Consider the following 24158-nt stretch of genomic DNA (forward strand, 5'->3'; position numbering starts at 1 on the left):
AACAACCGCCCCCCAAGAGTGGGAAAAGGCCAGTCGGATCTCATTCAACAAGGACCCGGAGTGCAGCCCCAAGAAGGCACAATTAGCCCTGATTTAGCCAGAGAGCAGGACCGCAGGGCGGGGCCCGTGAGTCGGGCCAGCGGCACCTGAGCAATGGCTCCTGGGCCCTCCTCCAGCCAGGAGAGCGGATCTTGAATGCGCACGTCCTAAAACCACGCAGCACGAGGAAGCTCCTCTGCAGGACACCCCAAAAGAAACATCACGGCAGCTCTGGGCCTGGAGCGGGGGACTGAGGCCTGGTCAGCCTGGTGCTGACGAGGGAGGCTCCTTGGGACCCACTCCGAGCCGCTCTCTGCAGAAACGGGTGCAGGGAAAGGCCGAGTAGCCAGGCCCAGCCACCTGGAGCCTGGAAGCTCGGACAAGCCACCCACCGAGTCCCGACATCCTCATCTTGAAAACAACGGTGGCCCCAGGGAAAAACCCCCGAGAAAATGTGATTATCGCAGGCGATGGGTTAAAAGTACACTGGCCACGATGAGAAAGAACTCCATTTTCACCAAAGGTCAGACAGGTGAGGCCGGAGCGGCAACGGTTTTTCACCTTCCCTCGCCTCTGTTGTTCACATTTCCCCAAAAGGGAGGCTGAAAACCAGCAGGGCCAACGAGAAATCCCAGAACTTAACGCGGTGGTTTCTGAGAAGCGCTGAATGGCTGTGTTACACTCAAAGCTGTGGAGGGGCCGTCCCTACAGCGAGGAAACTGAAGCAGAGAGATGGTGACTTTCTTCCCAAGGTCAGGAAACAGGTAGCCTGGCTGAACCCACCCAGACCTGCAGGAAGCTCCAGCCCTGCCCGGAGGCACGCAGTCACTGCCAGAGCCCGAACCTGAAAACCAGACCAGGAGAGACCGAGTGCTGTCGTCATGGCAACCAAAGTCTTAACAACTTTGGCATTTCCACAACCTTTGATTGAGCCAGCTCTCAAAATTAACATTACAATGAAACCGTATTTGCATTTATTTTAATTGGCTTTTACATAACTAAACGTCTCGGTTTCACCCTTAATGACAACTGGGTGAAGGAGTTCTTAATAGTGGGACCCTTAAAACAGCAAGATGAAAGCTCATAATTTAAAATTTTCGTGTTTGGAAAAATTCTTCACTGACATGCTGAAAGCACCTTTTTGCTTAATTCTCCTCTTTTTTTCTGAGAAGACAGCAGGACCTTTTGCATGTTGAAATTCATCAACTGAAATTCACGGACTTCCTGCATCGCACTTAAAAATTAGTAATTAGAATGCTTTTGGTGCTTTAGTTCAAGGCGTGTGACGTAGCAACAGTGGAGGTATATGTGAGTTCCGTGAGGACACAGGGGAGGTTTTTTCTTTTTGAGGGGAGCTCTTTTTTTTCCCCATTGATGTGTCCCTTGTGCCTAGAAGAATCCCTGGTAGGCCCTCGATAGCCATTTGTTGAATGAGTAAAGGTGGACCACTTCTCCTTACCTGCGATAAAGCATGTACAACACTTAGAATGGTGCCCAGTTACTCGAGCTTCTACTATTTTCATTATCATTATAAGTGAGGTGAGGCTCCTGCCTGGAGAAGGCACTTCTGGGCCTGTAAGGATATGGGTGCAGGTGAGAGGGAAGGGACCTCACCTGGGGGCCAACACCTGTAACTGCCTCAGTCACCCACCACCCCCAGCAATTCCAACATAACATCCATCTACCGCCAAGTGCCGCTCACAGGCCTGATGCAAAGCCCAACACAGGCTGGAGTCTCTAGACCACACGTGTTTGGTCTCTGTTCTCCAGGGAATTCTGTCTACTGGGAGGAAAGACGGATTTTTTTAAATGCCATTTCGCCCCCTCCAAGAGGTGCTCTAACACGGACAAGAGAGTCAGGTGCACAGGAAAAGGGATCAACTGGTATGGAAAGCCCTGCTCGATTCTTGAAGGACCTGTGGGTGCTTGTTGGCGGGGGGGGGGGGGGGGGGGGGGAGGGGGGGGGCCGTGCAGTCAGGGATTCCCAGAAGGAACAGCACGTGCAAAGGCCCAGAGGAGTGAATGGGTGATAAGGAACTGCCAGTCAATGGAATTCAAGACATCACATAGGGGATGAAGGGTTGGTCGAGAGGTCAGGCAGGGTCGAGGGTCACAAGGAGGGCTTTTCAGGCCACGCTTAGCATTTGGACTTTGCTCTGCAAGCAAGGATCTGAGAGCATGAGGCAACGCAACCTACATTAGAGAAGTCTCACGCAGGGCTGGGGCTGGGGCTGGGGCTGGGGCTGGGGCTGGGGCAGGGCTGGGGCTGTGTGTGGGCGATCGGTCTGGTGGGTGTGGGGAGAGGCGGGGTCAGGAAACCGGCTAGAAACACAATCACACAAAAAGGTGTCGTGACTGCAGCACAGGAGCGGTGAAGTTGGAGAGACTGGGATGGATCTGGGGGATCTAGATCTTGATGACTAACTTAAGAGACCAGCTTGATAGGATGAAGGGAAAGAAAAGCTGAGAAGGGGCTAGAAGGTCTCCTGGGCCTGCCTCCATATCTGAGCAGGCAGTGGTCTACCTGGGGGACTTTGGAATAGCAGGTTCTGTTTCAGACACTCCATCAAACAACCTAAAACCCAGCAAACCATGGCTTTGACAAGAAAGGGTTTTCTTTGTGTCCAGGGCTTGGGCAGCGGTTCAAGAATGCCATCAAGGACCTAGCGTCTTTTTCTGTTCTACCATCCTTAGCACATGGATCTCAGCCTCGTGATCATAGAATGGCTGCCCTATTTCCACAAATTGCATCTGCTTTCCAGGCAGGAGAAGATGGATGGGTCAAAATCTTTCTGTCTTGGGACTCTGGTTTTTTATTCAGGAAGGGAGCAGGGATAGGAGAGCATGCCAGCAGCCTTGAACTGACTTCTCACTGGCCAAAACTCACCGGGTTCTCCAGGCTGGAAGGTTGCGCCTTTAGTTGTCCAGCCTCTGAGCAGAGGGGCCCTCGCACTTGCTGTTCCCTGTGCCGCCGTCCTGCCCGGCTCCTTCATTTTTTCTAGTCTTTGCTCAAATATCACCTTCTAATGAGGCCTTCTCTGACCACTCTATTTAAAATTTAATTTCTCACTCACCCCCCTATCCAATAACTCAGGACCTTCACTAACATTTTTTTCACAGCTTCTTTTTTTTTTTTTGGCTACGCCTTGCAGCTTGGAATCTTAGTTCCCCGACCAGGGATCGAACCCAGGTCCTCAGCAGCGCAAGCCTGGAGTCCTAGCCACTGGACCACCAGGGAATTCCCTTTTTTTTCCCCCCCACATCTTCTAAGTATTACTGTATTATACTACAAATTGACAAATTTAGTTTATTGCTTGTTGCTCCCAGCTAGAAACATCAGCTCTGAGAGGGCAGGATTTCTGCTGGATATTCTCCTAGAGCAGAATCTGGCACACAGTGGAAGCTATGTGAATGAATGAATGAATGGAGGGAGGGCCGGCTCATGAGAGAGCAGCTTTCCTACCTAGGGATCCTTCCCAAGCCCGGTCTCTACTTAAAGGGAGACTACTCAGTACATGGTCCCTGCCCTTAGGAGCCCCTGGCCTGGAGGAAAGATGAGACCCACGTTTGGAGGTGACTGGCCAGGACCAGAGCCCTGCAGATGGCAGGGCCCCAGGAAGAGCAGGGCGGGCACCTGAGCAGGTGTGCCTGGACAGGCCCAGAAGGCTTCCTGGAAGAGGCAGCCCCTGAGAAGGCTGGGAGTTGTGAGAGTGATTTGGGAGGGTGCAAGAGGCGAGCAGAAGGGTGTAGCAAATGTTCCTCTCCTCAAATCATGGCGCGCTAAGAATCATTACCCAAACCCAAGGCCCTGATGGGGGGTCCCCAGGACCAGCTCCCTGAGCAAGGAGAAGGTCAGATGTGAAAGAAGTCCCTTAAAAAAATAAAAATTAAAAATAAAGAAAAAAGTCCCTGAGAGTTTCACAGCAAGTCCCCACCCCATCCTGGCCCTCTGTTCCCGCAAAAGGTGACCACACAGCTGGCTGTAATCCAGGAGCAGGTTTAAGGGGAGCTGCTTGCTCAATACATGATCTGATCTGAGCCAAGCTGACTGCCCTTATTTCAACAGATGTCTTTAATCTGAGTAGTAAATTCCCAGGCTGCCCAGCACACAAACAGCCAGTCACTCCCTGCCTGGCAGATCCGACGTTCCAGGAAGATGGAGGAACAGACACAAACCTCCACATCCTCTGTGAGGCTCAGACAGCGCACTCCCCGGACCTCTTCTGTGGGCTAACGTCTTGCAGGAGGAAAATGAAAACCACAGGCTGACTCCAGACCAGAGAAAGGAAGAGGGCGGAAGACTGGGAACTCAAATTCCACAAAGGAAACCAGAAAGACCCTGCTGTTGTAGGCAATGATGTGTCAGGGGCAGCAGGATGTGAATAAAAAGACTGGTGATGGTGATGGCCCTTACAGCCAGATAGCACTTTAGAGTGCTATTCAAGAGGTCTAATGGCTACTTTTACAACAATCCTGGGAGCTTCTATGGTTCCCATTTCACAGACGGGGAAACTGATGCTCCAGGGCGGTGCCTGGCAGACCCAAGGGACTTGCTTGGAGAAGGTGGGAGGTGTTTGAGCCTCGGGGAGGAAAGCAGGATCCGGACAAAGCGATAGAGGTGACTTTTTTTCCTTTAAAAAGAATGGTGTTAGGGTGGGGGAAGGAGCTGGGAGACTGGGATTGCCATATATATACTACCAGGTATAAAACAGATAACTAATGAGAACCTACTCAGTGCTCTGGGGTGACCTAAATGGGAAGGAAATCCAAAATGGAGGGGATATATGGATACATATAGCTGATTCACTTTGCTTTACAACAGAAACTAACACAATACTGTAAAGCAACTATACTCCTATAAAAATTATTTCAAGAAGAAAAAAAAAAAAAAAGAAAGGTCTGTTCCCTATCCATTAGACGGTAAGGAAGTCAGGGCAGCATCAGGAAGAGATATCTCCAGTGCGCAGTTACCTCCAAACTGGAATCCAACCAGGCGGGATGTCCCTAAGCCCGGGCCACTTGGGGTCTGAAGGTTGTTTTCTTGCTTAGATCGCAGCATCCTCTGCAGATACGAGACCAAGCTCTCCTCCGGTCAAATCACAGAGCACACAGAGGCCGGTGTCTGCCACTTTCTCAACATCGCTGAAAGTCAACTCAGCCCCCAACTCTGTTCCACGCCCACGCACAGCCTCTGCAGGCCGTGACGAGCCCCCTCCTCGAGGTCCCCACCAGTTAACGAGTTCGTGCAAAACGGGCCGTCCAGAGGAGGGGCCGAAGGAGGCCTTTGCTCATGGCCACCAACCCGCAGAAGAGGAAGGAAAAGAGTGGATGTGCCTTTGCTGGTGACGTGACTGCAAAGAAGCCGGGGGCGGGGCAGGGGTGCCCACCGCGGGCCTCCAGCCGCTAATGCCGCCGGTGGGGGAGGCGGTCTGTTTGCATGGGGTTGAGGAGGCTGAAGCCGAACTGGACGAAGGGAGAAAGAAAACTAACTGCCAGGTGTGCAACAAGACGCGGGCAGCGCAAAGAGCTTTCTACACGGTTAACCATCAAGGGGTTGCCTTTAGAAACTATTAGATGGAGAGGGACCCAAGCACAGGCATGAGTAGGATTGTTTCCGTGTATAACATCATAAGCAGACTGATAGAGCATACTTCTACACTCTGGAAAACGCCTGTGAGTAAGAACAGCTCAAACGAATCAGTGGCTGTGTCATCCCCCCAACAGGGCCGGGGGGCCCTCACGCCACGGGACAGTGAGAGGGGTTCAAGGCCCCCTTGCGTGGCAGTGGCCGGCAGCGTAAGGGGAGGTCAGCCCAGGGTCCCTCCTCGGCTTCCCGCTGTCTTGGGTCACAATCACAATATAAGCTCCACAAGGGCAGGTCCCCCAGCATCTTGTACATCGCTGTATCCCCGGGCCCAGAGCCAGACTTGGCATATATACCGTATAGAATTATTGAACTAATCTGTTGAACCGTACAAGGTAATCATCGTTCACGCTAGAGAGAGCATTCCTGGCTTTATTCAAAGATTTTGTTCCCGTTGTTGTTTTGGGGTAGGTGTTCCTTCGATTCATTTTAAGCATTTTGGCAGGAAAGGTAGGGTTATGTGTGTTAAAAATTAAGCAAACAGAACGGAGGGCAAAATTATGTCAGAAATCGCCGTGTAAGTCAATAAAACAGAGGACCTTTGTTTAGAAAAATTTAATTCACATACCCAGTTTCAGAAATATCACGGAAAGTGAGGTTTATTCCTTCTCCAGGACAACTGGGATACCCAGGAAACCAGTGGGACACACCCGGTCTCCATGGTAACCTACCTGTTTCCAGTGACAGGAGAGCTTAGGAGAGCTTCCTTCCCGCCTCCATGTGGAATCCCGCAAAAAGCTAAGGACCCAGCTTCAAAAATAACGATTTCTGAACACAGGGGCCATACTAATTTTTTAAAAATATGGTTTCCTCATAGTGAAGATCCTGAAATAATTAACCAGATGTGTATGTAATTTTGCTGACAGTTATATTTTCTGTCACAAGATCATAAATACAGACACTAGACTATAAAGATATGATTTTTTAAAATTTCGAATTCAAGAAACTATGAGCAGGCACTGAGCTAGTAGCAAAGGCAACCTCTGATTTATCACATTTTCTAGCAATATTATTTGCCTGCAGAGACAGCCCAACCCCCAAGCGTCCCTCTCCTTCATTCACTCTGAAATTAATCTTTCCTATTAGCCAATTTCTCTTATGGCTGGCTTTGCCTTCATAACTTTCCACTGCTGACTCAATATCCTGGACTCAGACAGATTAAACCTCTGCAAAACGACAGGAATAACAGCCTAAGAAGCCTTTGGAGGGATGCCACCAACAGTCAGGCACGGCCCTAACAAGGTCTGAGATGGCCCTGCTCGCCAGCCAGTAAATAAAGACAGGCAACCCGACATAAGCCCAAGGTCAACCCTAGGTCAACCCAAGTCAACCCAACAGCCACCCAAGTTCAAGGCAGGAGCAGCACAGGCAGCGGGGAAGGATCACCCTCAGAAGTCCTTCCACTTACAGGAGCTGAAGACCCGCAGTTCCACTCTGGGGGAGTCAGGAAGGAAGGGCTGGGATGGGATGGGAAACCAAAAAAGTTATTTTCAAAAAGGGAGCTAAAAAACGTCAGCCTGAGAGACAAACAGTAAGGAGATGATTCCTGGAAGAGGGCCACTGCGCGATCACTCAGTGATGAGAATACAGAAGGAAAAGCAGGGATAGGTGGTGCGAGGACATCAAATCACCTCATTAAAAGACCCAATGTCAACACAGCAGGAGCCGCAAAGCCTCCTTCCAGGTCAAGAAACAAAGCGAACGTCCAAATTGAAGCAAACAACACAGAAGAAGCACATCCTAGATCATAAACAAACTCTACCCCTGCCATGTTGAAATGGCGAACTTCTTGGAAGACTTGGAACATTTTTTTTTTATATTCAAGTTAATAGAGTTACTCAGTATTGAATTTAGATGAGATTAACAAATTCTAACAATGTAGTATGATGAATTTCCATTAATTCAAATCATCACAAATATGGAATTTACGGGTTCCAGCCAGTCTGACTATAAAAAGAAAGTTTGCAAAGCAAATTAAGAGGATAAACAAGGTTATCAGAGGAATGCTTTCCTGGGGTTCCTTTTTAAAACCTTCTTTTTTTCCTAATTGCAAAATTAATACATTCCCGTGGGTGAAAATTTAGAATGTAGAGCAATATAGAGAAGCAGAAAAGAGAGACCACTCATGACCCCATCAGACTCAACTGCTAACATTTCGGTATATTTCCTTCCCATCTATTTTCTCTGACCCTTTCTTCCCTCCCTATCTAGTTCTACATCTTGCTTTTCAGCCCCATATTTAAGAGACACGTTTAAATTGCTTATTTTCAACCCCTTTAGCCAATACTTACTAGCTTACTACCAGAAATATGTTCATTTCAAAGAATTCTTAGTAACTCATTAAAAAGACCAATTTGAGGTGAAAGCTGGTCAGGAGTTTGCATCCATACATATCCTTTTGTCTGAAAATAATACAATTACTTATCTTCTACAATACTCCCTAATTCTGACTTTCCTCTGGTTCACAATTAGTCAAAACAAGAAGTTCAGTCCACCAGTTTCTTAGATCCTGAGCAGCATGACCTCCCAGAAAAAACAGAAGTGCCCCATTACACAGAGGAGGGCAACATTTACATCCTCTACACTGGCTTTTCTTGCCAGATTGTCCTCTTACAGGAACTGTAAACATGGGACTTCCCTGGCAGCACAGTGGCTAAGACTCCGCGCTTCCAATGCGGGGGGCCCGGGTTCGATCCCTGGTCAGGGAACTAGATCCCACATGCATGCCGCAACTAAGCGTTCACATGCCACAACTAAGGAGCCCACGTGCTGTGACTAACGAGATGGCGAGCCGCAACTAAGGATCCCGCCTGCCGCAACTAAGACCCAGTGCAACCAAATAAATATATAAATAATTTTTTTAAAAAAGGAATCGTAAACAGCTTCTAAGTAAGGCTCTCAGATCTAGAGCCTACGATCTCAGCTCAACTGCCAACCTGCTTCCGTGCTCCCACAGCAAATACCCCAATGAAATCATACTCTTCCTTGGTACCAGGAGTCCCTGTCTTCTTAATCTCAGCTTCCTTAAGACATAGCACCATCCCTGGCACAGGAAGTTATAAGAAGGCACTGAATGGACGGATGGGTGGATAAAACACAGAAAGGTCATCTTCCTAAGTTCAGTACCCTCTGCCCTACCCCTTCCTTCTAGCCTGTGCTCCACAAATGTGTTCCTCAATATTATCACCCTCTTCTGAATTGTGATGTCAGCTCTATCAGATGGCAGTTGCATCTGTGTTTCTTAAGAGGTTCATTTTTTGGTTGCAGTCAGTTTAGCTATGAAAATTCTCTCTATGCTTTATGCTGGATGTGCTCTACAACTCAAATTTACTTTTTTTTATTTTTTTTGGCCACTCCATGCGGCATGTGGGATCTTAGTTCCCCAACCAGGGATCAAACCTGCACCCCCTGCAGTGGAGGCGCAGAGTCTTAACCACTGGACCGCCAGGGAAGCCCCTCAAGTTTACAATTTTAAGCATTTTTCCTGGCTTGTAGAGCTGACAGAGCATTTACAGGTTATCTAGCCCCGAGCTGCATTTGACAACTGAGGAAACTGAGATCTGGGGAGGAAAAGCCGCCCATGCCAAGTGAAACCAGACATTCCTAACAGGAGGGCGGCCACTCCACCAGCCCATAAGGTCGTGATGCTTTCCAGGCCGCTGTCCTGCAATTTTCATGAGCACGCAAGACACCACCAGCGACAGCACAGGAAACAGCCTTAGTGCACCGAACCGCACGGTCAGTCATACATTCAGGCCTGCAAAGCAAGCCCCTTAGCTGAGGTGCTAAGTTTTAAATAATTCAATTCACTCACCATCCCACAGCTGAGAGGAGAGGATGGTGGCTTGGCCACACGTCTGGACATCCCCTGAGTCCCAGGCTCAGTGCCGGGAATGCGGGGCCATGGAGGAGAAATCCACAGGGGCCCCGTATGCAAAGAGGCCCACTGCCCTGGGGGAGGCAGAGAAACTCAGTCCCCACCTGCTAGGTCAGGCCCTAGAGAGGCGCATCAGCAAAAGGCCTGGAGAATACGGCCAGGAGCCCAATCTGTCCTCCCGGGGGGGACAAAGGTGACAGTGGCTCCCCCCTGGGCCTGAAAGAATGGGTGGTGAATGAGCCAGGGTTCTCTAGATAAACAGACATATGCAAATACAGGATATGCATATATCTTATATCATGTGTGTGTGTCTACACACACACACACACACACACACACACACACACACACACACACACACATACAGTAGTCCCCCCTTATCTGAGAGGGATACATTCCAAGACCCCCAGTGGATGCCTAAAACCACCGACAGTACTAAACCCTATATTGCTATTTTTTTTCCTGTACATACCTACCTATGATAAAGTTTAAACTATAAATTAGGCACAGTAAGAGATTAACAACAACAATAATAAAATGGAACAATTGTAACAATTTACTGTAATAAAAGTTATGTGAATATGGTCTCTCTCTCCAAAGAGCATCCTTCTTGTGACGGCATGAGATGATAAAATGCCTACATGAGGAGATACAGTGAGGTGAAGGACGGATGCACTGCGATGTTATGTTAGGCTTCTACTGACCTTCGGATGAGACGTCGGGAGGATCGTCTGCTTCGGGGATCCTGGATCCCTTGAGCCATCGAGATGCTGATGGCTGGGTGTCAGGAGCAGGTGACGTTGACGGCTGGGGGTCCCAGGGGGGTGAAGCGGGACAGTGTGATGTTCCGTTATGCTACTCAGCACATCACAACGTTTTATTTATTTTTTAACATCTTTATTGGAGTATCATTGCTTTACAGTGGTGTGTTAGTTTCTGCCGTATAACAGAGTGAATCAGCTATACGTATACGTATGTCCCCGTATCCCCGCCATCTTGCGTCTCCCTCCCTCCCACCCTCCCTATCCCACCCCTCTAGGTGGTCACAGAGCCCGGAGCTGATCGCCCTGTGCTATGCGGCTGCTTCCCGCTAGCTATCTGTTTTACATTTGGTAGTGTACATATATATGGCCATGCCACTCTCTCCCTTCGTCCCGGCTTACCCTTCTCCCTCCCCGTGTCCTCAAGTCCATTCTCTACGTCTGCGTCTTTATTCCTGTCCTGCCCCTAGGTTCTTCAGAACCTTTTTTCTTTTTCTTAAGATTCCATATATATGTGTTAGCATTCGGTATTTGTTTTTCTCTTGCTGACTTACTTCACTCTGACAGTCTCTAGGTCCATCCACCTCACTACAAATAACTCAATTTCATTTCTTTTTACGGCTGAGGAATATTCCATTATACGTATGTGCCACATCCTCTATCCATTCATCTGTTGATGGACCCTTAGGTTGCTTCCATGTCCTGGCTATTGTAAATAGAGCTGCAGTGAACATTGTGGTACATGCTTCTTTTTGAATTATGGTTTTCTCAGGGTATATGCCCAGTAATGGGATTGCTGGGTCGTACGGTGGTTCTATTTTCAGTTTTTTGAGGAATCTCCATACTGTTCACCCATCACAAAATTTTAAGCTTAGGAATTATTTCTAGAATTTTCCATTTAACATTTTTGGACCACAGTTGAGCACAGGTAATTGAATTTCCAAGGTTTCAACCTTGGAAAGTGAAACCACTGATATGGGGGAACTACTGTATATACATATACAGATAGATTTATTACAGAAATTGGCTCAATTTGAGGCCAAGAAGTCCTACAATCTGCCATGTACGAGCTGGAGAACCAAGAAAGCCAGTGGTGTAAGTCCCAGTTCACATCCAGAGGCCCAAGAACCAGGAACACTGAAGTCCAAGGACAGGAGAAGATACATGTCTTAGCTCAAGAGAAAGAGCCAATTTCTCCTTCCTCGGCCTTTCTGTTCTACTCAGGGCCTCAGTGGATTAGATGACACCCACCCACAATGGTGATGGCAATCTTCTTTACTCTGTCTATTGAACCAAATGCTAATTTCTTTCAGAGACACCCTCACAGACATACCTATACATCCCATACATAGTGGTTTACCAGCTGCCTGGGCATCCCTTAGCCCTGTCACATAACATTAAAAAATAAAATGTAATCTGACACATAAAATTAATCATCACAGGTGAGATTTTTCCAAGAATCTTACAGATTAGTTATTCTCATGAGGCCACTTGCACCCACTCGGGTCCTCTGTGCCTACCACTATCCCCTCGTAACTCCCCTCACTACCCCCCTAACACTAGGGGGCGTCCCCCCAAAGAACAGCTAATTCAGCAGACATGGGCTATGTGATGCAGTAGCCAAAGTTTGGGAAGCAATGCTGAGACTGAATGGTGATGACACAGTGATGCCAGTGACGGTGACGGGCGACGAGGCGGACAGTGACGGGGTTCCAGTGACGGGCGACGAGGAGGAGGATGTGGCTGTACTGCGAAGCCAGCAACTGGCCCAGGACAACACCCAGGGGGACGGAGTTACAGTGCAAGGAGCACAGTGAGACCTTTACACTGCTTGAGGGTCCCTGGCCCCGAGGACGCGGAGTCCCTTACCTGTGCCCCACCTCCACCACCCACGTTGAAAATAATGCCCAAACGCACAAGCTTTCCCTTTACAGCTATAGCTCTGAGAACGATCAGCCAGGCCGTATTGTCTCGAGGTCGGGGGAAAGCACATCACCAGGAACGCAGGCTAATAAAAGCAGTAATCCTTTATCCTCCTGTCTTTAGAGAGAAAGACGAGAAAAAAAGCCATCCCCCGAGAATAAGACTGCCAAAGTTCTGGCACGAAGGAAAGCCGGGACTTAGCGTCTGTCCGAGGCCTGTTTGTACCTTTCCTCACCGGGAAGGAGAAACACACCCAAACGAGCCGCAGCGGCCAGCACGGGCGGGCTCCCAGCCCGGGACGCTGAGCCCGGCCGTCCAGGCTGCGTCACAAAGCGTGTCACTGGCAGCGCACGACTGAGGGATTTTTAATAAAGCCTCAGCCCTGCCGCCGCCGCCGCCGCCCGCTCCGGCCAGGGCTGAGAGCGAGAGAGGGGGTGAGCCCGCCACCAGGCCCGCCCCTCAGGGGACCCCCCACCGGCTCACTCAGCCACGCCCGTCAACACACGCAACGGCACGACACTGGAAACGACTGTCTTTAAACCCGGGTGATTGATTTGGAGAGGTTCTCACTTCCCTCCAAAAGTGGATTACAGCGCCGCAGAGAGAAAGGACGGCAGGGACAGGGAAGGGTGGGGAGCTGTCGTCAATTCTGTTTTCTGGAAACGTCTGTCACATGCACAGGAAGGAAGCAGAGACCTGAGCATTTTGCTGCTGGAGGGAAAACAGCTCTGTGATCCACACCTACGGCTGCTCAGAATCATAACTCTGCCAATGGCGCCAGGAGTGCCCCCCTTCAGCCCACTGGCACCCACGCATCCAAACTAATACATGCTTTCCAAGTGCCCAAGGGGGCAGGGGAGTAGGGGGTCTGGGCCTCCTAATGTCGGAGGAATAACCCACAGGTCTCTCTCTAGGCGCCGCCCTCCCCCCCAAGTTCAAGGTCACTGTGGCTGCATCAGGGACCCCGAGCGACGCTTTGCGGGAGACGCGAGCTGGGACAATCCAACATGGCAGCTCCCCAAACTCCACATCATGACCCTCCCGGCTCCCTTCCAGGACCCTTGGCGCACACATTCACAGGCTCTCATGTCATGTGCCTTTTGCTGCTACAGTCTGGGTCAAAATACGCCTAATAAACCTGAATTTGGAAAGAAACATTTATTGCTGAGGAAGCCCTGCAGCAGCCTCCATTTCCCAGACATGTGACCAGCCAGACTCAACTGGGTCTTCTACATCCAGGTTTCATGAGATTGTCTGATGGGGGCCCAGAACCCCTTTTCTCACATGAGCAAACTCAGAAAGGGTCACTCAGCCAATAAACAACAGAGCAGAGACTGACTAGAACCCCGGTCTGCCTGGTCTTTCCCCTGGGATATTCTGAAAAATAGGGTCTAACAGCCCCCATCCTTCAGGAAGAAACAAGACACTCTCAGCGTCCACGGTGAAAGGTCTCTGCATCAGTGAGTGGTAGAGACCATTTGTGACCTGGTGATCTACACACCAGACCCAGATCGACCTATATACACTGGGTACACAATTTCTGTGTCTAAGGCTGCACGTTTGTAAAATGGGATCTCCTCCCCTGCTACTTTCCTCAAAGAACAAAACTGACACAAGAGGGGGCTTCCCTGGCGGCGCAGGGGTTAGGAATCCACCTGCCAGTGCAGGAGACACAGGTTCGAGCCCTGGTCTGGGAAGATCCCACATGCCGCAGAGCAACTAAGCCCGAGCGCCACAACTACTGAACCTGTGAACCACAACTACTGAAACCCACGCCCCTAGAGCCCGTGCTCCGCAGCAAGAGAAGCCACTGCAATGAGAGGCCCGCACACCGCGACGAAGAGTAGCCCCCGCTCGCCACAAGTAGAGAAATCCTGTGCGCAGCAACGAAGACCCAACGCAGCCAAAATTAATTAATTTTTTAAAAAATGACACAGGAAGAGACTTCTGAAACGCACAATGTATGGAGGCGCATGCACCCCCTCCCTCCCTTCAGGGCCTTCTTCCACATCTATTGACCAAGAAACTTCTCTGCACGTCTACACACTTAAACTGAGTCACTCCTACCCGGCCAAGTACTGGGGCAAAGGAAGCTGCGTCCTGTACCACTCATGCCCTCGAAGGAAATTACATTGCCTGGGAGGTGATGGCAGGAAAAGCCACAGAAGGGCATCTCCTTACTACCTAATAGGCATGGAAGAGAAGGTTTAATTCTTGCTGCTTCTACCAATGGCTTCGGGCTACTTATTATGCCCTGGGCATCCTCCACATTTTCATTTTAAAAAATGGGTTTGATCCCATTTGCCTCACATGTTCCTGCTGCAACAAGATAAGGTAGCAGGGCCTCACAACACAATTGCACACCCTGTACTTGACATTCCAACACTTTGCTGGATACTCAGGAGTTCACAAAAGAAACGTGAGGGAGGCAACTTCAGTTAGTCCAGCCAACATGCTCTGGGCATCCCAGGTGCCCGGCGCTGTGCTAGGTGACAGATGAGGGGCCAAGTAAGACCTGAGGCTCCTTCAAAGAGCTCCCCGACCCACAGGGAGACAGCACTGGCTACTTCAGCAGCCTGACGGAGAAGCCAATTCTAACTGGAAGACTCCTGGAAGGCGTCCCAGAGGGGACCCTTGAGCCAAATCTATAAAAGGAACCATAGGAAGAAAAGGCAAATCTAGAGACAGAAAGCCGGAGGGTAGGTGCCCGGGGCCAGGAGTGGGAACACGGAGTGACAGCTAATGGGCACAAGGGAGCCTTCCGGGGCCGAGGGAAACGCTCTAAAACTGGATTGCGGTGACAGTTGCACAACTCTGTAAGTTTACTGAAAAGTATCGAATAATACTTTTTTTTGGGGGGGGGGGGGCCACGCTGTGCAGCATGCGGGATCCCCATCAGAGATAGAACCTTCACCCGCGGCAGTGAAAGCTCAGAGTCCTAACCACTGGACCACCAGGGAAGTCCCATCTAACAATACACTTTTTTTTTTTTTTTTTGGCTGCGTTGGGTCTTCGTTGCTGCGCGCGGGCATTCTCTAGTTGCGGCGAGCTGGGGCTACTCTTCGTTGCGGTGCGCAGGCTTCTCTTGTTGCGGAACACGGGCTCTAGGTGCACAGGCTTCAGCAGTTGTGGCACACTAGCTCAGTAGTCGTGGCTCGCGGGCTCTAGAGCGCAGGCTCAGGAGTTGTGGCACACGGGCTTAGTTGCTCCGCGGCATGTGGGATCTTCCCGGACCGGGGCGCGAACCCGCGTCCCCTGCATTGGCAGGCGGATTCTCAACCACTGAGCCAACAGGGAAGTCCTACTAATACACTTTAAATGGGTACACTCTGTGGTATATAAATTACACCTCAATAAAGCGGTTAATTGAAAAAGAAATTTTTTAAGATCGAGTAGGAGTTTAGTGGATCAAGTCTGGCTGGGAGAGAAGAAAGACGCTGTGCCCACCTGCCTGGCCTCACCCTCACTGTCCCACCTCCAGCCGCTCCACTCCCCCACCTCCCTCCAGACACCTCCTCCCGAGGCTTTTCCCCAGGCCCGGGCCAGGGCAGGAGCTGCCCTCCCAGCACCTGTCAATTCCACCAAGCTCACTAGATGTTCTCCCCACCCCCAGCCCAAGACCAAGCTCTCAGGGCCAGGGATGAAGCCCGTGCCCCGCTTTCGGAGCCCAGCTTGAAGCAAGGCCACAGTAGGTGTTCAGAAGAAGTCAGTGCGGAAGAGACTGAACCGGGGGGTTGGGGGTGGTGGTGGAAAGGGACAGGATGAAATGGAAGCCGAGCTCCAGCCTAAGGGACGAGGCTTTGCCGGGCGTGGGGATGGGGAGGAGGGCTGGGCAGCAGAGGTCTGACCCATTAGATGGGTGGGGAAATGGGGGAAGGGCAGGGGGCGGTGGGCTCCGGGCTCTGCTTTGACATGTCGTAGCACAGAGCACACACACAGCACTGGGTCAGGGCGGTGGGAGAGCTCACTGTCAGTGCACAGACGTGACCGCAGGTGCCTGACCAAGGGGACACTTCCCTTGCTGAAGGGGACACACAGCAAGGGAGGACGTCGGCTAGGGCAACAGTGTATTCAATCAGGGAAGACTTTCAAGAGGGGAACTGCATACCTCCAAAAGCTTTTTTCCTGTGTCCAGAACCATGGCTACTTTATCCAAAGAGTCAGAATTTAACAATGCTGAGTCTTTCTTAACCAAGGGTCAGAAACACATCACTAGCTCCTCAAAGAAGACTTCTCGTCTAATGAGGCCAGTGAGGCTGATGCCAGCACCCCTACTCCAGTCTTCTGGCTTCCTGCCAGCCTGGGTTGTACTAAGACTCTAAAAAGAAACAAATATCCAGAAAACGCAGCTACTGGATTAGCAAGCAGGGGTCTAGGGGCAGGGTACACTAGGCTTATAAAGGAAAATGAAAAGGTAAAAGAAGGCATCGTTGCAGCCCTGATGCGGGCAGGGGAGGGAGCCTGAGGCCTCTCCGAAAGTGTCTTTAGTTAGTCACGTGTCATGAACGCAAAGATATGAAGCATTGCCTCTGAAATTCAATTAGACTTGAAACGACATGGCCAGGCAAGGCTCTCTTAGAGGATTCACTGAGCTTTTCAGATGATTTTTTTCTTTTTAATTCTTTAGACTTGCACCTTGCTCAGTGCCTAAGAAATGTTCCACCTGTCAAACTGTATTGATTACCTGAAGTTACATTAAACCCACACCAGTAGATTCCAACGGATTTTTTTTCTTTCTGGTGGAAAGTGATTTGAAAGAAAGAGCTTTTTCTTTCCATGGGGCAAGTGGCACCGAGAGGCCCTAAAAAACCTGCTCTGCTATCTCCATATACAATTACCCTCTGTCATCCCCTGATTAGAAACTCAACCCAAAGGGAAGAGGACAGGAGCCACGTGAGGTGCACAGATGCGCAGACTTGCGTGTGGGCATGAAAACATGAAAGGAACCCAATGAGACTGTGGGATAATGGCGAGTCCTAAAGTAGAGCATGATTAAGTCTCCAAGTGCCCTCCTTTCCCAAGCACGACGACATCAGGGGCTGACAAACCAGCAAAACACACATAATCCCCCATCAAGCCTGGGCTGGCAACTCATAAATTGGAAGCATTATCCTGCAACAAACAAGCATGGTTTAGGGCTTGCTGGAATGCTAAATTCTAATACAAACCCAATCCCCAACCCAGATAAAATTTTGGCTATCAAGCAGCTTGCTATGTGATGCCAAATAAACTCTGGGGCTCCTTATTAGTACCCTGGATTATCTGACCTTGGCACTCTACCACTTCCAAGTGGCAATGCAAGGTCTTAGAGTAAGTCTGGGGGAGGCCTGTGGGAATAAGGGGAATACAGACTAACCCTGAGAGACGAACACTCACTATGGTGTTTTTTGTTTTGTTTTGTTTTTAAAGACTTTTTTTTTTTTTTTTTTTTGATGTGGACCATTTTTAAAGTCTTCATTAAATTTGTTGCAATACTGCTGCTGTTTTATGTTTTGGTTTTCTGGCCACGAGAAAACCACGGGATTACCGCGGGATCTTAGCTCCCCGACCGGGGATCAAACCCGCACCCCCTGCATTGGAAGGCGAGGTCTTAACCACTGGACCGCCAGGGAAGTCCCTCACCATGCCGTTTTATGTGAATGGTGACCTTGGAATTGTGCACACAGAGCCCTGAAAAGAGGGGTGTGCCAGCCCCAGATGATAACACACCGCCTCTTTACCAGATGAACCTCCACAGCAGCTCCAAGTAGAAATGGGGCTTGGTGAGTGCAAGGCCCAGGCTGGGGCCAACGGGGGCCCCACTCCTTGCCCTTCTGTCACTTGGATTTCTAATTCTGCACAGCCCTGAGGCCAGAAAGGGACATTAGGACAAATTGTGAAGGAATTCGTCCAAGCTTTTTACTCCTCTAGAGTCTCTCTCTAGAAGGGCTTATTGGAAATGAATGGGTCATTGGCTAGAGTCGGGGCAAATCTTTGTTCTTCTGGGGTTTTGACTTATTCTTGTTTCTCCACAAGAATATGACCTTCCGGACATCTGATTCCCAAAGCCAGGTCTCCCAAATTATTATCGCACGTTGACATCTATTTTCCAACTTACGAAAATCGGAATGCAAATGGAGCAGGCAAGGCGAGAGACCCACTGCCCACGGCAAGCAGGAGGCAGAGCCCCTGGCCCTTCCCTCTGGCACATTATCCAATAAAACCTCAAGAGCTCGGTAATTACAGGCGCTTTCAAAAGTGAAACAGAAATAGATCGAGGGCCAAAACACTGGTTTCCTTAAGGCAAAGGGCTGGTTTTAACTAAGGGGAAAAAAATCCCAGCTTTTGGTCTGTCTTCTGAGCAGAGAAAATCAGGCTGATTTTTTATTATTATTATTGAATTGGATTTTGGGGAAGAGAATAGGATTCAGATCAAGAGCCTTCTCTCCTCTAGGATATAAAATCATTTTATGAAGCACAAAAAGCAGGTTCCATTCTAAGTACGCTCCTGACACCAAATCAGGATAACAAATTAGCTTATTCGTTCCCCTGACCTGCAATCACTGTTGAGATCTCAGGGCTTCGGTCCTGGTGGAAGACAAACCAGAGGTTTCTGCCACTGTGTCATAAAAGCCTGAACAAGCTTCCTTGAGAACACCAACCGGGAGCACCTGATACTTGGAAAGGCACCCAGACCCAAACGCAGGCCCTGCCCACTCCGTGCCGGCACTTCATTTTAACAACCTCATGTACCATGAGGTCAGCTGCTCCCTTGGCGAAGTGGGTTTTTTTTCCCTACCGGGAAGGGTCCTCCTGAGGGAAAGAAACCAGAGATGGAGGGAAGGAATCACTGGCTGCGGCAGAAAGCGGCAGAGCAGCCCTGGCCAGCTCACCCTGCTGGGTCTGACTGAGCAAGCGCTGTGTTGCTGGCAGGACTCCGCCAGAGAGAGAACCGTGCTTAGAGCTGTGTGCACATCCACTGCAGTTCAATGAGTAGTAGGTGTGAAACTAAACAATTTAAAAATTAAGGCGTGGGACTAGGATGCAGACCCTCAGACTCCTAAGTAAGGCTGATCAAAGGGAGAGGGACTGCCGTTGACGGGGCGGGGGCGGGGGGCGGTATCCAGAGGGTGTTCAATGCCAGGGCCTAAGGCAGGACTCGCCGATCCGGCAATCATGCTCCTCTAGGGGGAATCGGTGTTGGAGGGGAGGAAAAGGGGGCAGCCTTCGGCGTGACCAGGCCTGGCCAGGGTACCCTGGGAGCCCGAGATCCGTCTCTGCGGGGAGCGCCACTTCACACCGGGGCTCTCAGATTGCAGATGTGCACGCCCCGGGGACTAGGCACTTGTTGAACAAAAGGGCTCCAGACTTCCGCAGCCTCTGCCTTCGGCCAGGAGAGGGACCCCCGCTCGGGCGCCGGAGCCTTCGCAGCTGGAGAAGAGCCGGCGCCCCGCGCTGCGCGCTACCGCACCTTCGAGGCGGCGCCGCCCGGGAGCTGCGGCGGGGAAGCGGCGCAGCACGCAGCCTAAACTTTCTCGAATCTCGGAGCTTCATGGTTAAGTTAGGACGGCGAGTGAGGCACAAACACACGCGGGGTGGCGGGGGGGGGGTGTGTGAGAGTCCCACCCACGATAAAGAAAACAAAAGGTTTTTTTAAAGAGAGACGCTAATCCAATTAACATTAACACCTACTATGTGCCAGGCACTGGGCCGAGAGCTATCTTTAGTGGTTCTCATTTTAACCGTCACGACAGACCCCGAGGGAGGAACTGTCCCCATTTGATAAGAACACCGCGACCCGGGAAGGTGGCGTGTCGGGCCCAGGTCGCAGCGCGATGCCAGGGCTCCTAACTCCGCAGCAGGGCTCTGTACGTCGCCCTCCGCCTGGGGAAGGGGGAGCAGATGGCCGCCGCCAGGGCCCCCTCCCCTCGCCAGAGCACACAGGAGCCTCACGTGGGCCGCGCGGACCTGTCCCCGGGCAGGGCTAGCCCGGGCTGCCCCCTCGGATCCCAGCTATCCTCCGGGGCTCTGTACTCCGTCCGCACTGGGCCGGCCGGCCGGGACCCCGGGCTCCGCGCTCGGGGTGGACCGCCCACTCCCACCCTGCCACACGCGCCTCACGCACAGCCGCTCACACACGACACGCTCCCCGCCCCGGTCCCCACCAGCAACTGCGCCCCGACACACAATTCCACAAACGCAGCCCCAAATGTGCACATCCAACTGCACACACGGATCCCCACGAGGACACGCCATTCCAGGGATACACCACCGTACTCAGTCACCCACAACTCCACCGCGCAGAGAAACACAATCACCCCTCAACACACACACGCACACACACACGCAGAGAGCCCGATGGCAGCGCACGCCGGTGCACACGCCCGTACTCCCTGCAGCCCGCCCCTTTCCTACCTGCTCCGTCGCAGGACGCGATCCTCCGGCTCCCCGAGCCCAAGTTCCGAGCCACCGGCGCTGGGGCGGGCGCGGGCCGCTGCGAGGGGCGAGCGCGCCGAGGCCGGAAAGGGTGCCTAGGAGCGTGGGCCTCCGTGCGCCCGCAGCCGCCGCGCCGGCCCTGCGCTCATCTCCTCCCAGAAAGACAAAAGGAAGCCGGCAGTGAGGGAGAGAGCGAAGTGGAGGTGCCCGCCAGTCCTCCGATCCGCCAGTCCGCCGTCTGCAGTCGCCGCGGCCCGCCTGCCAGACCCGGGAAGGAAGGGACGCGAAGGCGGGGCGCGGAGGCGGGGCGGGAGCTCAAGTTTCCTGTGGACCCGCCCCCGCCTCGACCACGCCCCGATTTAGCCACGCCCACCAACCCACTCAGGTCACGCCCCCGTCCCTAACCACGCCCCCTGATGGCCCTGCAGCGCCCGGCCTCCGCTCTTCCAACGCCGGCCCCTTGCTCCTCTCTAGCGCACTCTCTGCCCGGCTGAGACCTTGACCCGGTCTCAGCCCCGCGTGGATCTCGGAGCAGGGGCGGAGCCAAGCACCGGCTCCGCCTCCCTAACCTTTGGCCTCTGGCCTGAGGGTGTGGGAGAGGCCTGGAGGCGGCACCCGGGAGGGACCGACCCCGGGCCCTCTTCCGGAAGTGCGGCCCGGGTGGCCCAGTAGGGGAAAAGGCTTCAGTCGTCCCAGGCTGCCTGCCAGGCTCCTCTGGTCCCCTTCACCACCCGTCCCGTGAGCAGATGCCACAAGCATTCCCGCGCCTCGTTCAGGGAAGGAGCCCGGGGCCAAGAGAACCGAGGCCTGGGTTCCAGTTCTGGTTGCCTTTGCTGACTCTAGGCCATTTTGACAAATCCCTTGGACTCCCTCGGCCTCGGTTTCCCCACCCATAAAATGGATGGGACAAGGAACGGGCTTCTTCGGGCCCTTCCCTCCTTGACACGCTGTGGGTCTTCAGTCTCTGCTAAGGAAGGGGCTTGGTTGCCATCTTAGTCCCAGGGACTCAGAGTCCCTGGGTCTTGGAGAGGTGGACAGGTGTCTCCTGCAAACTTTCCTGTCTGCCTGCCATGGCACTGGCGTCAGCAGCTAGCAGGAAAACATCAGGGTCTGTGCTACCCAAGACCCCTTGCCAGCAGTCCCAGAAAATCTGGGTCATAGAAGAGCAAATATGTCCACACCCTCAACCACTACCATCACCACCACCACCACCTCTACCATCACCACCACCCCCTCCACTACCATCACCACCACCCCCACCTCTACCATCACCACCACCACCACCTCTACCATCACCACCACCCCCACCACCACCACCACTACCATCACCACCACCCCCTCCACTACCATCACCACCACCACCACCTCTACCATCACCACCACCACCACCTCTACCATCACCACCACCACCACCTCTACGTAGCATCACCACCACCACCACCACTACCACCCCCACCACCACCACCCCCACCTCTACCACCACCACCACCACTACCACCACCACCACCACTACCACCACCACCACCACTACCATCACCACCACCCCCTCCACTACCATCACCACCACCACCACCTCTACCATCACCACCACCACCACCACTACCACCACCACCAACACCAACTCTACCATCACCACCACCCCCACCTCTACCAACACCACCACCCCCACCACCACCATCACCACCACCCCTACCGTCAACACCACCCCCATCAGTACCATCACCACCCACCCCAAACATCCCCAAAGAAAGGTAACCACAGAAACAGCCATAAATGTGGAGCTGAGAGTTAGTGTTAGGCTGAGACAAACTGTCTTTCTAGCGTCTCCAGGGGAGAACTCAAATCCTCCCTCAAATCCTCCTCCACAAAAGCACAGTAAGTGAATTCCCACTACACAGGAGGCTGCACAGAGAAATGCTGACGGGCAGCTTTGTGGGGAACTGGCTGGGGGCTGGCAGAGAAGGTGGTCTGAGCCCAGACCTCTCTCTCTGCAGACGGATGATAGAACTAAACCTGGAGGGAGTTCGTTTCCTAGGGCCCTGCTGCCAGCGTTAAATGCTGTAGTGGCCGTCAGCAGGAGCAGTGCCAGGCTGTGGCGACGTCATCGGGACCCAGCTCTGGCACCCAAGGGCTCCATCTTTCCTTCTCAGCAAAGACCAGTGGCCAAGGTCATTGCCTAGGCTTCTGGTAGCATACCCACGCAGAGGGTAGGGTTACAACTGAGGTGCCCTGACTCAGATGCCCAGCCCAGGCCTATCAGCCTGGGGTAGTGGGGGCAGGTTATGTTCTTCTGTGGTCACACTCATGACCCTACTTCTCACTCAGGGTGTGGTTCAGTGCAGGTCGGGGGGCATGGAGAAGAGTCCATACAAGCACTCCGGAACCCTAGCCCTTCCATCTAGAGAGTCCACCACCCTCCTTCAGGGCTTCTGAGGCCTCCACTGGCCCCTCGGCTACCAGCCAGCAATGAGGGAAGAGAGAGGGGGGCTCAGGGTTCCTTAGGAGCCAGCCCCGGAGGAGGCACACATCACATCCGCCTCATTCACTGATCGGAATTAACCACCTGGTCCCACCTGAATGCACAGGGTCTGGGAATTACAGTCTCCTGTGTGCCCAGAAGAAAACAGTCCCTTTGGTGAGCTCATTGCAAAGTCTCTGCTACGAGATCGGAACACAATTTGAAGCTCAGTTACAGGGCCACAGATGTCCACCAGAGCATCGGAATCACAGTCATCAAGGTCTGAGCTGTGACCACCTATGACGACACACAAAACCCGCCCAGAAGAGGCTCACAGAGCAGGTGACGTTCTTGCTGGGCCTAGAAAGATGAGGAGGGGAGACATAGACACAGGAGAGAAGCAGGGTGGAGGATGAGAAAGCCCTGGAAAAGCACAGAAGCAGACGGGGCACGTTCCTGGACCTCACCGCCTTTGCCCGGGCTCTTCTCTCCCCCGGCATGGCTTCCCCTTTTCTCCCCACCAATCCGGCACCTATCCGTCCCCTTGAGACTCAGTTCAGCTCCCACCTGGCCCTCCATCCCTCAGCTCAGATGTACTTCCACCTTCTCTGAACTTCTAAGGAAGGCATGTTCTCCCTCAGGTGAGATACAACCGAGAATCTTCCTTTCTGTGTCTGCAGCTCCTTCAATACCCCTTATGAAGCTTCGTGGAGAGCATGCAGTGGTCACTCAATAAGTACATGTGGATTTAATCAATAGAGCAAGAAAGCAAGCAAATTCAGAGTAGTGTGTTACATTAGTTTCCTGGGGCTTCGGTAGCAAAGTACCACAAACTGGGTGGCTTAAACTACAGATATTAAAAAAAAAAAAAAAAAAAAAAAAAAAACTACAGATATTTATTGTCTCATAGTCTGGAGGCTGAGTGTCCAAGATCAAGGTGTCGCAGGGGCAGGGTCGGTTCCTTCTGCGGGCTGTGAGGGAGGGTGTTTTCAGGCCACTCCCCTAGCTTCTGTAGCCTCGGGTGTTTCTTGGCTCACAGGT

General features: G+C 52.0%; 1 protein-coding gene across 2 annotated transcripts in view; it reads right to left on the bottom strand.

The window, feature by feature from the left end:
* The window catches only part of HPCAL1 (hippocalcin like 1), a 112192-nt gene extending 91172 nt beyond the window's left edge, over nucleotides 1-21020 (bottom strand). The window contains exon 1 of one of the 2 annotated variants that reach the window (XM_059078423.2): nucleotides 20639-21020. The gene's annotated coding sequence lies outside the window, so the exon portion shown is untranslated. The remainder of the gene's footprint in view (nucleotides 1-20638) is intronic. The other variant, XM_059078422.2, reaches the window with a different exon arrangement.
* Nucleotides 21021-24158: the final 3138 nt, after the last annotated feature.

The sequence above is a fragment of the Kogia breviceps genome, chromosome 11 (genome assembly GCF_026419965.1).
Source record: "Kogia breviceps isolate mKogBre1 chromosome 11, mKogBre1 haplotype 1, whole genome shotgun sequence".
Taxonomy (NCBI): domain Eukaryota; kingdom Metazoa; phylum Chordata; class Mammalia; order Artiodactyla; family Physeteridae; genus Kogia; species Kogia breviceps.